Source organism: Papaver somniferum, unplaced genomic scaffold (genome assembly GCF_003573695.1).
Source record: "Papaver somniferum cultivar HN1 unplaced genomic scaffold, ASM357369v1 unplaced-scaffold_132, whole genome shotgun sequence".
Taxonomy (NCBI): domain Eukaryota; kingdom Viridiplantae; phylum Streptophyta; class Magnoliopsida; order Ranunculales; family Papaveraceae; genus Papaver; species Papaver somniferum.
The window spans coordinates 14,335,200-14,351,342 of record NW_020622381.1 but is presented as its reverse complement, the minus strand read 5'-3'; the positions used below and the strand labels follow the sequence as shown (position 1 = coordinate 14,351,342).

The following is a 16,143-nucleotide window of genomic DNA, read 5'->3' as shown; positions in this document are numbered from 1 at the left end:
CTCGGACTAGGATATAGATAGTGTAGGTGAGCTTAGATCTCTCGGCGTTCATCTCTTGAAGACGAAGAACTACTAAGGGGAGGTTGTGGAACTTTTTCGACAAAAAGGTATGTGGAGACTTGAACTCATCTATCACTTGGAAAGTCTATTTCTACTATCTCCTATATTGAGACATAAGTCGTGTTACGATATAGTTTTCTCTATACACATTTGAGATTTCGAGCTGAGTATATCTCGCTTACATATTTCTCGAAAGGGATAATTGATGTTTAATACTTAGGTTTTGACTAGGGGTGTCAACGGGTCCGGGTCCTCCCGGGTATCACTAGACCCGGACCCTACTTATAAAGGTCGGGTCCGGTTCCTAACGGTTCCGGGTCCGGTTCCTAAATTTGTGGACCCAGAACCGGACCCGTTTAAATACCCGGGTACCCGTCGGTTCCGGGTACCCATTGGTTCTAAAGAAAATTATTTAAAAAATCCCAAAAACTTAATATATTTCTCTTTTTAGCTTGGATTTAAGTAATTTTTATAAAAAATTATTATTATTTCTTATGAATGTACTAAATAAAGATTAAATGTAACAGAAAAAATTTAAATGAGTAAAATATCAAAGCTAAAACTAGAAAAAATACTTATAATTTTGCTAAAAACATGAATAAAAGAATGAATAAACGGGTACCCGATACCCGCGGGTACCCAATGGGTATTACCCGTTTGGACCCGTTTAAATTCGGGTCCAATCGGGTAATTACCCGCCGGGTCCTAAGTAGCTAATGGATCCAACTTTAGGACCCGGAACCGGACCCTAATATACCTGGTCCGGTTCCGGATCCGAGTAATGGGTACCCATTGACAGCCGTAGTTTTGACCAACACTAGGCTTTGGTCTAACATTTGTCCAATGTTAGGGCTTGGTACCTGGACCAGACTTTGACTGTTGTTGACATTCTTTGACGGTCTTTAATTAATTTTATAGAATAACAATATCCAGATTACAAATGTACCCTTTAACTGACCAAGGATCAACGGCTTTAACAAAAGTATATAGCCTACGGTGAGATCAAACGTTCACTGATCTTAAAGAAAGAAGAAGAAAAAAACTAATTTCTCTACTCCAGTCCAGTTCTTCTTCTTCCCCGTGTCCGCAGTAGAGTTTCAAACCCAATCTCCTTCCCAGTTAACAAACAGAACACCACCCACCCACCGCCAGCTGAAAAAAGAAAATAACAAATCCAAATCCACAAACCAACTCCCATATATAAAAAAAATCCATCAGTAACCCATTATTATAAATTTAATTTGAGATTTGGGTGCCGTTTTTTTTTCTTCTCTTGTTCTTACCTCCAGCAGATCAATTCAATACCCTGTTACCTGTACAGCATAGATTTGAGGTTGACTTTTGGCGAGATTTGAGGTGTTTTAATCAGATTGATTTGATTCAGGAGTTTTGATTTTTGCATCAACTTGATTTGGGGGTTTTAATTTGAGCATCAATTTAAAGAGTGTAAAGTGCTGCTGCTGATTTAGGTTGTTTAGAGTAAAATGGGTTTTGTGGAGTCTGTTGTTCATGTTTTGAATACTAATAACCATGAATCTATGTCAAATTTTTGAGTTGCAGGAGAGGAAGAAATGAGATGGAAGACGACAGTGAAGAACAAATTATTTGTTGAAGGGATTCTTACAATTGTTAATGGGTTCTAAAAATAGAAAGAATCAAGTTCCAATTTGAGGATTTTTGGGAAAATTGAAAGAAATTATGAAATTCTATTTGACCTATTAACGAAGAAGTAATATGCAGATTAATGGAGATTTTCAAGCTTTGTGGATTGTGTTAAAACTATCATGGTTGATGCTGGATTTTGCAGTGGCGGCTATGGTGGATATGGTCGACGCAAAGAAGAAGAGATCAGGGTTTCGTGATTTAATTTTAGGGATACAGATTATTATTATGTAAATGTTAGTAAAGTAAATGGTGTGATAGTAATTTCATTTATTAATTAGATTTTATATATAGTTATTAATAATTTTTTAAGCGGAAGTAAAAATTTAATCGAGTCAACATGGGTCAACGTCGGGTCCAGGTACCAAACACTAACGTTGGACAAATGTTAGACCAAAACCTAGTGTTGGTCAAAACCTGAGTATTAAACATCAATTATCCCTTCTCGAAATATGTGTTGGTAAGCTTTCGCTTCGACCAAGTTCATCTTATATCATGAGAAATTGTCGAGTAACATCTTACATGGTTTGTGTGATACAATCATTTGAAGTAGGCTTGGAATGTTTCGGTAATGATTATTTCAATATCTTGAAAATGGCTTTGGTGCTAATAGTGTGTGCAAACGGCTATTGTCATTATAGAAGAATGTTTCAATGATTGAAATAAAGAGTTGATGATGTAACCATCTTTGGATATAATCATATATAGTGTATTCGCACATTAGTGTATAAATCCATAAACCGGGAACCAAGAGTATGCATATGTGTGCATACGAAATTGGTGAACGAGACAAGATAGGTATGCGTACCCTTACACATACTGGCGGAAGTGTTCGAACCGAAAATATTTGCTGAGTTTGGGAATTACAAACTCATAAACTAGTCACCTTAAGTATGCGTATACTTGCGGAAGTTTTCGAACCGAAAATTTCTGCTAAGTTTGGAAACTTAACAAACTCAAAATCTGGTTGCTTAAGTACGCATACCCGTCCACATACTTAAACTGGTTACTTTGTCAAATCGGTCAGTTCATGGACTTAAACATTTAAATCATAAGGAATGCAATCTTTGCAAACCGTGGCTATAATGTTCATGATTGATTCAAGTGAATCAAACCGATTTGGTTTCGATTGTGTTTTTTATAGAATCGAACAACTCTTTAACTAGTTTCATTTGGGTCATTTGAACTAGTTATGGTTAAGATGAATAACGTTGATATGAGAGTAATCATATGGCTAACCTCGGTTAACTATTTGTGAACCAACCTGGTGTACACGTTTAGGTACGGTTACATAAACCTAAATGAGGGTACATTTCATTTCTGTGTAACAAGCTAAGTTCGATCTAACGGTTGAAAGATATTAGCTTGGTTTAATCAGGTTTTTCATCTAACGGTGAATATTGAATGCTTTGTTACCAAGGTAACTTGGATTGCAAACCCTGATTTGAAAACTATATAAAGGAGAACTCTAGCAACTGGGAAACCTAATCCCCAAACCTCATGTGTGTTACTAGTTGCATAACTAGAGTCGATTCTCCTTTAACCTTAGGTTTCTTCTCGAGACCCTGTAGGTTAACAACTTGAAGACTTCATTGGGATTATGAAGCCAGACCCAACTATTATCTTTGAATTTGCGTGATCTGATCTTGTTGTTTCTATCGTGTTGAGTGCAATTGAAATAATTGGCTCGAGATTTTATATCTCCGATAGGCATGATAGAAAAGTAATCACAAATACTTCATCTCATCGTTTGTGATTCCACAATAACTTGTTTCACTAGTCGATTAAGTTTATTGTGAAGTTATTGATAATTTTAGGCTGTTCTTCCGGAATATAAGTCTGGGTTATCAATTGGTTCCTGTTCACCTTGATTTATCAAAAGACGGAACAAAAACTCTTGGGTATTTCTATGGGAGACAGATTTATTCAATCCTATAGACTTTTCTGTATGAGACAGATTTGTCTATCAAGTTTTCGACTTTTAGGTCGTAGCAACTCTTGGTTGTGGGTGAGATCAACTAAGGGAATCAAATGCGTAGTTTCTTGCTGGGATCAGATACGTAAGGAGCGCAACTGTACCTTGAATCAGTGTGAGATTGATTAGGGTTCAACTATAGTCCAATACGAAGTTAATTGGTAGTAGGCTAGTCTCTGTAGCGGCTTAATACAATATGGTGTTCAATCTGGACTAGGTCCCGGGGTTTTTCTGCATTTACGGTTTCCTCGTTAACAAAATTCTGGTGTCTGTGTTATTTCTTTTCCGCATTATACTTTGTTATATAACTAAAATATAATAGGTTGTACGTTAAGATTAATTAATTAGAATATACAACCTTGGGTTGTTGATTTACATTGATTGACACTTGAACATTGGTCTTTGGTACCGTTCAAGTTACTCCTCTTATTCAATCGGGCTCGCAGATTTCTATTTGCTGATTGCGAGTTGAATTAAGAGTTAGAGATATTAAACTCTTTAATATACTTTATTCTAGACTGAGTCTGACTGTCTAGCTGATTCTCTAGAAAGTGTATTGGAGTAAGTCATCTCATATTTCCAAACGAATTGTTGGGTGTGGTTGTTAGACCCCCGCATTTTCAATTGGTATCAGAGCAGGCAAACACATTAAATACCTAATAAGTCTGTGTTTGTAGCAATCTGATATGGACATAAGTGCTACCTCAATAAATGCACCACCAGATCCAGGGATTCCAGAAGTTGCTTCCATGTCTGATTTAATTAAATCCATAGAAGAAATTTTGTCCAAACCTCCACCAGGTCTAAAATCCCTTGAAGTTTTTTCAGGAATTGAAAAGAAACTTGAAAGCTTATCTTCTGATGTTGAATCATATCTCCACAAAGAACAAGATTCTCTTGACAAGCTAAATCAAGTTATGATGAATAATATTTATGTTGAAGTTGATATTGATTTGCTAATCAGTGAGTGCAATACTCCTTCTCTGTGTAAACCAATTAGTGGTAACAAACTAGACGTGTTACAAGAGGAGTTTAAATCTCAGACATCTGAGTATATCACCTCAAAGAATGAATCAATTCATCGCTAAATCCATGATACTTCGTATCAAGATAGTAGTATTATCTTCTTTCATGAAGAAGCTAGGACGTCTCTTTTTATCAAAAGAGTTTCCCTTTACAGTAATATAAACTATCTGCAGAAAATGCATTTTATAAGTTGGAAAACAAGAAATCACAAACTCATTTTTTATGGGGATCTCTTGAAGTTATGTGATAGTCTTATAAAGACAGTTCTTTGGGTGTCTCTCGCTACTAGAAAATGTGAAAGTTATTGGAAAGAAACCCTCTCTTGGTGTCATGGTGTGCAAAGTGATGTTCTTGTGAACTGCGGGAAAAAGTGTTGTTGAGCCTTGCTCCGAACATCCTTGTACATAGTTCTACAATAACTCACAAAACAAACGAGCCCCTGCTTCACACGTGCGGTTCACTAACTCTGAACTCATATGAATAAATATTGTTCCAGCTCAAACATATCCGGTTCGATTTCCACCATTTGTCACATTAAAAGAGAAAACTTTTCTCTTCGTTCTCTTCACCTTTCTCTTTTCACAGTTCGAGTACGATTGAGAAACCCATCTGTTCATGTACCATTTTTTTCTCATCCTTCTCTTTTCATAACCAATTTTTGATTGGTTTGTACCATTAGAACCAGAAGAAGCTTTTGCATGTTGGGTCAAGAACGATTCTTACTTTGCTCACCGGTTTTGAACTCAACCATCAACAACAGTTCATGAACCAAGTAAGTTGTTCATCCCCTCTGTTGTGTTTTTGTTCAAAAATGGCTTCTAGGAAAAGGTTAAGCCGTGGTGAAAGTTCAAGTACTTATACCCAGTCCAAACTTAGATAGTGATAATGAGTTTGAAGATGATGAAATTGGTTTAGACGATTTACAACCTTTTTATGATCCTGCTCTTCAAATTAGCTTTACTAGTCTTCTTGCTAGGAATAAATATGTCAAGTTTCTTAAAGGGAAGTTTTTCATAGAAAGGGTTTATGATCATACTGTTAGCGAACCTGAGTTTCACCAATTTATGAACCAACATGAGTGGGGTTATATTCATGATGGTCTTGGGTCTTCTTATCCTGAGATGACTTGCCAGTTTTATACTAACCTGCATGCTGCCAACAAAGTCAGTTTTTGCTTCAAGACAATGGTTGGAGGGAAACATTTGAGGTAAATCGTGAAGTGATTGCATACTTGTTGAACTTATCACTTGATCGCTCATTTGCAATTCCTCAACCTGAGAATCACAGACCAACTCAGGGTCAGCTATCCGAATTGCTTCTAAATAGAAGTGAATCGTGGTCTGGGGGCGAGTTGTCTGTTGACATCATTAGCTTTCATTTGAAGGTCTTCAGTAAATTGGTTGTTGCAAATATGATTCCAAGTACACTTGATAAGAATTTATGGAGCAGAACCCTTGCTGAGATGGTTTGTTATCTTATCTCGGGTGAAGAGATTGATTTCTGTGGTCTGATTATTCGTCAGATGATTCATATGATTTCGCAGAAAAAGAATCTTGGGTTACCATGTCTTATCAGTAGAATTTGCAGTCAGTTTAAGGTTAAACCTATTGGCACCTGCACTGGTTATGCTTCTCCTCTATCCCAGACACACATCAACAAGATGAAGAAGCCAATCACTTCTGAAGACAATCTTCTTGTAGGATCAGAATCTCTCAACAATTATGTCTCAGCGAAATTATCAATGGTATTGCACAATAGCGTCGCAGAAAATTTCAGAAACGACGTCAGCAAGGATCATGAGAAAGATATGATAGTCTTGCGAAAATTAGAGAGCTTGCGAAGTGAACATTTGTAAGGTTGCGAGAATGTCGCAAACCATATCCGAAAATAAAGGACAGATTAGCTGTCATCCAATATGTATTTCCTTATAAATAGTCATTCGAGTTGCAAAGGGAGAGAGATCTTTTTTGAAGTAAGAAACAAGTAAATAGGAGAGAGAAAGTTCAGAGTAGAGTTCATTCTTGATTTCTTTATCTTTCTAGTAAATAGGAGAGAGAAAGTTCAGAGTAGAGTTCATTCTTGATTTCTTTATCTTTCTTGTAAGAACATTCAAAAATTAATCAATAAAATTAAGAGTGTTAACCTAAAAATGAGTTGATCAACAATGAAATCATATGAGGGGTGTAGTGTAGGATTTCCTGCAACTACATAATGGCGCTAGAAACAGGGAATCAGTGAATTGAAGATGGAAAGTTGAAGATTGTTGGTCGAGAATATTTAAATCAAGAAAGTGATTAAATAAATCAGTGAATCGGTTAAAAGAAAGATGAGAAGAATTAATAAAAATGGCAAAATATTGGAGTGTAATACGATAACAAAAAGCTTGATCAATGAATTTCATGAAAACGTCAAAGGAATAATACACAAACGAAATTTTGAAGGGAAGAAAATTATAGCGGTAGAAAAAATATCATCCTTGAAAGAGTGGGAAAAAAAAAATTTCATTCATGGCGGAAGAAATACCAAAAGAAAATTTAAATCATACATCTCCGTTGGTCATCACAGTGCCTGTTACACGAAAACAGAAGGATACAACAATAAAATACGCAGGAGAATGGATGTTGAACAGAACTTTAATCGATACAGGAAGTTCAGTTGACATAATATTTTATCATGCATTCCGGGGAATGGGATTTAAAGACGAAGAAATGTCCAGTTCAGCATATTTTGTTCACGGCTTTGGAAAATCCACAACAAAACCACTTGGAGAAATAGTGGTGTGAATTCCACTTGGAGAAATAGTGGTGCGAATTCCACTTGGAGAAATCGAAACATATGTAACATTGTGTGTGGTGGATATGGAATCGCCATATAATATGTTATTAGGAAGATCATGGATACATGCGATAAAAGCTGTGGTATCAACGTTGCATCAATGTATTAAATTCCCCACTCCAAGTGGAATAGGTGAAATTAGAGGAGATGTTGACAATGCGAAATTATGCCATCAAAAATTGAAGTAAAGCATTATGAAGAACAAGCAAAAAGGAAACAATTTCGTAGAAAATTGGCAAAGGAAGCAAAGAAGGAAGAAGAATTTAGAGTTTATATGATAAGGGCAAAAGAAGGAAAAGGAATACCCAGCGAAATTTCGGAAGAAGGGGAAGAACCCATAAAATCAATAAAAGAACCAACACCAATGGGAGAACCTAAATCCAGTTACACTGCCGCAGAACCAACAAAAGAAATAAATGTTGGGACTGTAGAGGAGCCTCTAATGTTGAGAATTGGAACCAAAATGGATGTAGAAGAAGAAGAAAGAATTATCAACTTATTCCGAGAATATAAGGATATTTTCGCAGGAAACATGGATGAGATACCAGGAATAGATCCCTCAATTGCTTGCCACAAATTGGAGATTAACAAAAATGTGAGACCATTTAAACAGAGAATAAGAAAAATTGCAACAACTTACCATTCCCAAATATAAGAAGAATTACAGAAAATGCTTGAGGCAGGAATTATAAGAGAATCTAAGTACCCAGAATGGATAGCGAATATGGTCATTGTTCCAAAGAAAAACAAGGGAATCAGGATTTGCATAGATTTCACTGATTTGAACAAAGCTTGCCCCAAAGATAGTTTTCCGTTACCCGATATTCCTCAAATGGTGGAATCTGCAGCGGGAAATGATAGGGTATCATCTTTAGATGGGTACAAGGGGTATAACCAAATTCCTTTCGCTGAATAAGATCAAGAACATACTGCTTTCTTTTCCCCTAGAGGTTTATATTGTTACACGAAAATTCCATTTGGTTTGCGAAATGCGGGAGCGACATATCAAAGAATGGTAGAGAAGGTGTTCGCAAAATGGATACATAAAACATTAGAAGTATACGTGGACGACATGTTAGTAAAGAGTAAAGAAGCTAAATACCATGTACAAGACTTGAGGGAGATTTTTGAACAAATGCGGCAGTATAACATTAAATTGAATCCTGAGAAGTGTACTATTGGAGTGGCATCGGGAAAAAATTTAGGCTACATTGTATCAAAGGAAGGAATACAGGTTGATCCAGAAAAATTGCAAGCAGTTCGTGACATGCCAACACCAGCAACAATAAAAGATGTACAGAAGTTGAATGGGCTTCTAGCTTCGCTGGGGAGATTCATTTCGCGATCATCAGACAAATGCAAATATTTTTTCGATATACTCAAGAAGGGTGCAAAATTTAAATGGAGTGATGAATGTGAAAAGGCTTTTCAAGGAATCAAAGAACATCTTATGAATACAACTATTTTGCAAAAGGCAGTACCAGGATAAGAATTATTGATTTACCTTGCGACAACGTCACATGCGTCAAGTGTTGTGTTATTGCGAGTAGACGCAGGAGTAGAGAAACCCATTTATTACATTAGCAAAACTTTTAATACTGCTGAGAATAATTACTCAAAGATTGAAAAGTTAATCTTAGCATTGGTCTGTGCATCATTTAAGCTCCGCATATACTTTCAAGCACACAAGATAAAGGTATTAACAAAAGTACCAATTGAATCAGTGATGAAGAATTCTAAAAGATCAGGAAGGGTAGAGAGATGGAATGCACAAGTAGGACACTTTGATATTAAATATGAAATTTTATCTTCACCAAAATCACAAGTTGTTGCGGATTTCTTGGCAGAATTTCCTTTAGAAGATGATGAAGCAGTAGAAGAAATGATGGATGTAGAAGAAGAACATGGAGATCCAAAAGATTTATTAACAGAACCAAATAGATGGGAAATATTGGTAGATGGATCATCAAATGGAATTGGAATTGTTTTAATTTCGCCAGAAGGAATAAAGATGGCTTTTTCATTCAGATTGGAATTTGCATCCACTAATAATGAAACAGAATATGAAGCTGTGATACATGCTTTCAAATTCGCAATAGAAATGAAACTAGCAAATGCCAGGATCACTAGTGATTCGCAGCTAGTTATTCGCCAAATAAAAGGAGAGTATACTACAAATGAACCATCCTTGAAGAAATACAAGAAGCTGGTTGAAGAATTATCAGCGAAAATCCCAAAGATAAAATGGAGGCACATTTCAAGAAAGAATAATAGACTCGCAGACGCTTTTGCTTTTATCTCAAGCATGATGACAGATCCAACTGCGAGATGCATAAAAATACAAACACTTCTGTCACCATCAATAAATAAAGAAGAGGAAGATATGGATGTGATGGTGATAGATAATGAAAAAGAAGAACAAATGAACAATATCGCAGACTGGAGAATGGAATTTCACGCATATTTGGCGAAAGGAGAAACACCAAGAAATAGATTGGAAACACACAAGTTAAAAATCCGAGCAACGAATTATGAATTAAGAGATGGGTTTCTATACCGAAAATCCTTTAGTGGACCATCACTCAGATGTTTGACACGAGAGGAAGGAGAAAAGGTGCTGAAAATGTTACATAGTGGAGATGCTGGCAATCATAGTGGAGGAAGATCTTTGGCACATAGAGCAAAAATGCAAGGTTATTATTGGCCATACATGCATGAAGATGCAAAACAAATATCAAGACGCTGCGAAGATTTCCAGCGACATGGAAAGAAAATGCATGCACCAGGAGCACCATTGTCATCTTCAACCAGTGTATGGCCCTTTGGAAAATGGGGCTTAGACATTGTGGGGCCATTTTTACCAGGAACTGGACAAAGAAGATATTTAATAGTCGCAACAGATTATTTCACAAAATGGACAGAAGTAAAGGCAGTACAACATATTCGCGACAAAGATATCTTTACATTCATATTCGAAAATATCATTTGCAGATTTGGAATTCCTGCACAGTTGGTATCTGATAATGGGAAACAGTTTGAGGGGCAGAATATAGAAATGTTACTTAATGCATTCAAGATAAAATGTGGAAAGTCCACTCCTTTATATCCACAAGCTAATGGCCAAGTAGAAGCAACAAATAAAACAATTGCAGATATATTAAAGAAGAAATTGGAAGGACATCACATATCATGGTGCGAACAAGTACATAATGCAGTATGGGCTTATAATACAACTAGAAGAGAAACTACTAGAATGTCACCTTTTTGTTTAACATACGGAGTTGAAGCGGTGTTACCAACAGAAGTTGTTATTCCAAAAACAAAAAGAGAAGCTTGGGAGAAAAATCTTAGTGCGGGTTTAATTTTAAACAAACTTGATAAATTAGAAGAAAGAAGAGAAAAAGCTTTACAACATATGGATAATTATCAGCGAAGATTAGCTCGAGAATATAATAAACGTGTCAAAATACGTGAATTTCAATCAGGAGATTTAGTTCTGCGAGAAACACCAGTATATCAACGAGAAAATGGTGGAAAATTAACGAAAAAATGGGATGGACCTTACATCATTAAGGAGATAGTTGGAACAGGAGCTTATATATTAATGGATCCAGAAGGGAGAGATGTTGGTCATAGATTAGACAGACCATGGAACAGGTTGTATTTGAAAAGATATTATCAGTAAGAAGCTTTGGGAAGTTATGAATTCTGAAAAAATAATTGCAGAATTACTCATATTAAAAGAAGATCATGATGTGCGAAATTGTCGCAGAGATAACCACAGAACAATGACATAAAAGAAAGGGGCGAACCTTTATGGCGTACACCCTAGTTCGAGAATAAAATTTCGCAAGAGGCAAATGTAAGACCTAAAGTACGTCATATTAGGGGGTAACTGATACATGGCTCAGGGAAAGGCTACACCGCCACCGGAACCTGAGTCATGGAGATTTGGGGTCAATAAAGCCCATCCGGGAGAGGCACCTTGGATTCTCAAGTTAAGCATATGACTTAGGTTGGGCGACTAAGGTACTAAGGACTCTCTCAAGGAGTGCAGAATTTGATCAAGGAGCCGAGGTACACGGTTGAGTCAAGGGTGCCGGGGGCGTTTGAAGCGTCCTTTCCATTCTTGACAAGTCGATGTAGTTTTGAAAGTGGTAGTAAAGTTCGTTCAACTCGGATTGTGTAAAGGTTTGTTTTAAGAACTAAGAATAAAAATACTAAAAATATATTCACAAGGTTGTCACGAATATCGAGAGAGACTGAGACTCAGGATTCCACCAAATTCAATTCATGTGATTCAAATAATAATTCCAATCAATTATAGATCAAATATTAAAAATATGGACTCTTATTCTTTGCCAAAAAGTAGATTTTTGAAAAGTAATGATTGTAAATCAAAAGCATGATGTATCAAAAATACATAGACCAAGCATACACCATCAAACGAAATCACACCCATTCAATAAAAATCATAAATCGATTAAAAATCAATGCAAATAGTCATAAGAGAATTATTAGAATTACCACATGCGTGAAATAGGGCTTCCTCCGTCATCCCAGTGTTGGGGTTTAGCTCCTCATATTAATCACTTGCTCAAAATACATGTTTATAGCCCAAAAGTTGATTAAAAGAGTGAAAAGAATAAAATCAGTGAATCTGCGACCCACAGAAGGCGTCCAGAAAAGAACGATAAAACTGAAGTGTTGTTTCTGTTGTTTTAAGACTGCCAAGCGTCTGTCCTTTTCACTGTAGAAGAACGACTGTCTTTGGAAGTCTGTTCTTCGTGTTCTTTGTGCTCTTCAATGGCAGCAGCAGCAGCAGAGACGTAACTTCCTGCAACTCTGATTCTCGCCTCCTGAGCTCTCCTCTCGACCCCAAACCTCTCCGTTCCTCCTTCTAGGGGACCTAAGCATCCTATTTATACATAAAAGGGTCATTGAATCTTTCCCAAATCGCATCAAAATCTCTTCTTTCCTTCCTTGGAAGTCACGGCAATAATTCCTTCCAGAAATTGTTTTACGCGTTTCTGAGCTCTCCCACTTATATCAAACTCTTCCTTAGATAGAATATGTACCTTTGGAACGAATTTTAGGTCTTTATTCTCTCTGAATTTCCTAAAACAAATCCACATAGCCGTATTTCCTTATTCACCTATGTTTCCCTTTTCCGGCCATTCCAGCCCAATTCGATCGATCCAATTGCTTCTAGTAAACTTGTATAGCCATGAGAAGTCCAGCCCAATCAATTTCCGGTGTTGAATCTCTTTAAAACTGCCCAAAGCTTCACGTCCAAAATCTGCAGACGTGAAGTCTCTTTTCCCGCCAATATTTCTAATTTGAAACGTGAAGAAGGTGGGTGTCCCCCTATCCTGTGTTGTTCTCCCTTTAGCAGCTGCCTGGAAATAGGTCACCCCTTAGTAATTAGGTTACCCCTTATCCAAAATGAGAGTCTGTATAGTAATTTTCTCCCACGAGCACAAAAACCGCTTTTCGAGCCAATTTCGCCGCAAAAGTTTATTTCTCCAAAATACCTACAGGGACATAAAAATCCATAATAAATATAAAATCGAGCACTAATAATATATACAATTGAGATTATATAAGACACAAAAATGTGCCTATCAGGCTTATACTGCACTCGTCCTGAAGAAAACCCCACTTAGGGTGCAGTCTCGTAACCATAAGCCCTGTAGGCAAAAGGGATAAGAGGCTGCGAAAACAACTGGTTGTTGTTAAGACTGGATGGGAGGATCTAACCTTGTATGGTATAAGTACGCCTCCTTGAAGGGGAAACCAGGGGGAGATAAGGGCGGCACCCTCCATTAGGGAGATGATAAGTGTCTTAAGACGCAAATGTCATGAGGCTTTTTATTCGCAAGGATATTAAGGCTTGTCATATTTGTGCAACAATCCTGAAGAGGCAATAAAACAAAAGAAAAAGATAAGACGAGATCAATGGGTTTTCGCATGAAAGTGCAAAGACGTCCTGCGATTTCGTCGCAAGACGGCAATGTCATGGATCTTTATTTTCGCAAGAATATTTAGGCCTGTCATATTGTCGCAACATTCCTGAAGAGGCCATAATACAAAAGAAAAGGTTAAGGCAAGATCAATGGGTTTTTGTATGAAAATGCAAGGACGTCCTGCGATTTTGTCGCAATGACAAGAGATGGCATAATAAGACCTTTAATTAGGAAGGCAAAATAAGACTATATGATAAAAAAAAAATTGATGATAAGCATTCACAACAGATTATTTTGTGCAAAGAAAGATAATGAGAGGCAAGTATGGGAATCGATATACAAGAAGCATTATCTTTCTTATCAACAAAATATTAAAAGGAAAAGTTGACTTCAAAGTTATTGAAAAGTGTAGCTCTCAAAAGTGATAAAAATAAGACAGCTCAAGAAAACAAAGCTAAAAAAGAAGCTCAAGCTTCAATATTAATATCAGTAGCAGGAGATGACATAAATTCTTCGCCAAAATTCTCGCAAGCTTCTCCTTCATTTCGGATTTGATCTTTGCCATGACAAGCATTTTGATTATCTCCAACAATTACTTCTTCAGGAGAAATTTCTTTCTCATTTTGATTAACACCAGCAGATACTTCTTTAGAAGGAACCTCTTCTTCGTCTTCAAGGAAATTATCCAATGCACCGCTTTCGTAATCGTAATCACTATCAGCAGGACGAGGAACTTCATCATCATCTACTTCTAGAGGATCAATTGATGTAGGAGGAAGAGAGTTGTACAGTAAGATGTCATCTACAAGGACTTCAGCCCGGATATGAACTTGGCGAAGAAGTGCCCTTTGATGATTCTTATCTTGAATATCTTTAAAATATGCAAGGTAATCAAGTCTTCTTTCTGCTCGATCGCGAGAACCAGTGAGAGTAGAGACGAGCAAGGAATTCTCTTTGCGAATTTTGGCATATTTAGCCTCCAAGTCAGAAATAGAGGAATGAAGATTCTTCTCAGACTCTGCGAAAAATAGAATACAAATTTTTGTTAAAATAAGGAATTCAGAGAGTATGACAAAGAAAAGATAATTAAGGCAGTCAAACTATTATGACTACCTTCCTTTTGCGAAATAATGTGTTGAATCAAGGATAGACAACTATTCTCCCAATGGTCCATGGCGTCATCAAATTTATCTCCAACTAAGCCTTTAAGTCGAGACTGAAGATTTTTCTCTTTAGAAACAAGGAAGGCATTTTTCTTCGCAAGAGAAGAATAAGATTCTTCTAATTTGGAATATTGTTCTTTAAGCTGATTTTCCTTCACACTTAAAGTTATTCTACCTTGAATGAGTGTATCTCTTTCAGCGATAGATGATTCTGTTACTTCTTTAAGTTCATTTCTTAAAGAGCGAGGAGATTTCTCTTGGTCAGCACATACTTTTTGGAGAATATTAAGTTGTTGCGAAGATATCGCCATCTTGTTTAAATAAACTCGCTTCTCTTGAGATAAGGTTTTATTCTCATCTGATAAAGTTCCCATCCCTAAATTAGCTTTGGTTAAGGAATAAGAAAGACGAGATACTTCATTACTTAATAGATCTTGTCTTTGAACTAATTGGGTATTTTCATTGGTAAGATTATTTATTTGGTCAAGGGAATATGAATAGAGGTTATATAATTGGTTATACCCATTAAAACTTCTTTATCAACACGGGCTTCTTCAACAGCAGATTCAAATTGATATCTCTCCATTACTCGTTTCTGATTTAATGCTTAACATGCGAAAGAGGGATTTAAATTATAATTAAATATGGGAAGGATAAAACCATCAAAAAGGAAAATTAAAGACATAGATAAGGAAATCATACCTATTAATTCATTATTCTTCTTGCGAAGATTTTCACGATCCAGCAAAACATTCTGAAGTTTCTGATTTTCAAGACGAATAGCATTACATTCTTTTTCTAAAGCTGTCTGCGAAGCAGCTTTGTCAGAACCCAAATGCTTGCTCAGAATTTCACAAACATTAGACTTGATAGGATCAGTAGAAGACTTCTTTCCATCATCCAGAATCTCAGATAAAACCTTGAAAGCCATATCTATCCCTTCCACGGTTTCTTTCGATAAAGGAAGAGACTTGGGTAGAGAACTAGTAGAGATAGAAGGTTAAGAAACATTCTCAATGGGAAGATAAGAGGTTTCATTCGTAGAAGGACCCATAAGGGGAATTTCAATCGTAGAAAGATCAATTGGAGAAATGAAATCAGAGGAAACATTTTCGCGAGTTGGAGATAAAGATTTATCTTGCGAAGAGGTCGCAGGAGATTTGGAAGAAATGAAATCAGAAGCAGCATCTTCCTGAACTGGAAATAAAGGTTTATCTTGCGAAGATGTCGCAGGATATTTGAAAGAAATGAGTAGGTGGAAGGGAACAGAAGTTGGAACAGTCTTGAGGTGGCGAGATTTCTTGTGAGGCTTATGAAGATCTTTATCACCCTGCGAATAACAATCTAGATAAAAAACAGAGGCAACAATATTGTTATTAGAAAAAGATAATGTTTCTTACTACCTTCTCATTCGCAGACTTTCTTTTGTGTGCGACAACTTTATGCTGCGATTTGG

The 16,143-nt window shown here is 36.6% G+C and overlaps 1 long non-coding RNA gene across 1 annotated transcript; it reads left to right on the top strand.

Moving 5' to 3' along the window:
- Nucleotides 1-960: 960 nt before the first annotated feature.
- On the top strand, nt 961-2,083 carry LOC113333265. Its single transcript, XR_003351838.1, has 2 exons — nt 961-1,529; nt 1,621-2,083. It is a non-coding gene; the product is annotated as an uncharacterized LOC113333265 (long non-coding RNA).
- The last annotated feature ends 14,060 nt before the right edge of the window (nt 2,084-16,143 follow it).